General features: G+C 39.7%; 1 protein-coding gene across 1 annotated transcript in view; it reads left to right on the forward strand.

The window, feature by feature from the left end:
- Positions 1-237, forward strand: part of LOC119585401 (SUN domain-containing protein 2-like) — a gene marked incomplete in the record, with an annotated part of 88,891 nt that overhangs the window by 88,003 nt on the left and 651 nt on the right.

Raw genomic sequence — 237 nt, forward strand, 5'->3', positions numbered from 1 at the left:
GACAAGCATCCAAGACACTCCCTCAGCATGTCTTCGAACAATGAGCCCTGACAGGTCTTCATAGAGGCTCTTAGTTCCCTTCTTCCCTTTGCTTGCTCATTCACTCACTTATTCTCTTACTCTTAAATCATTTAATCTCTTCTCTGCACACTCAGGAACCCAATTATACATGCAGTTACTTTTGTGGAATCACTCCATTGTTCCTTTACACATAAATTCATTTGTTCATTTACACAT

This window comes from Penaeus monodon, chromosome 19 (genome assembly GCF_015228065.2).
Source record: "Penaeus monodon isolate SGIC_2016 chromosome 19, NSTDA_Pmon_1, whole genome shotgun sequence".
Taxonomy (NCBI): domain Eukaryota; kingdom Metazoa; phylum Arthropoda; class Malacostraca; order Decapoda; family Penaeidae; genus Penaeus; species Penaeus monodon.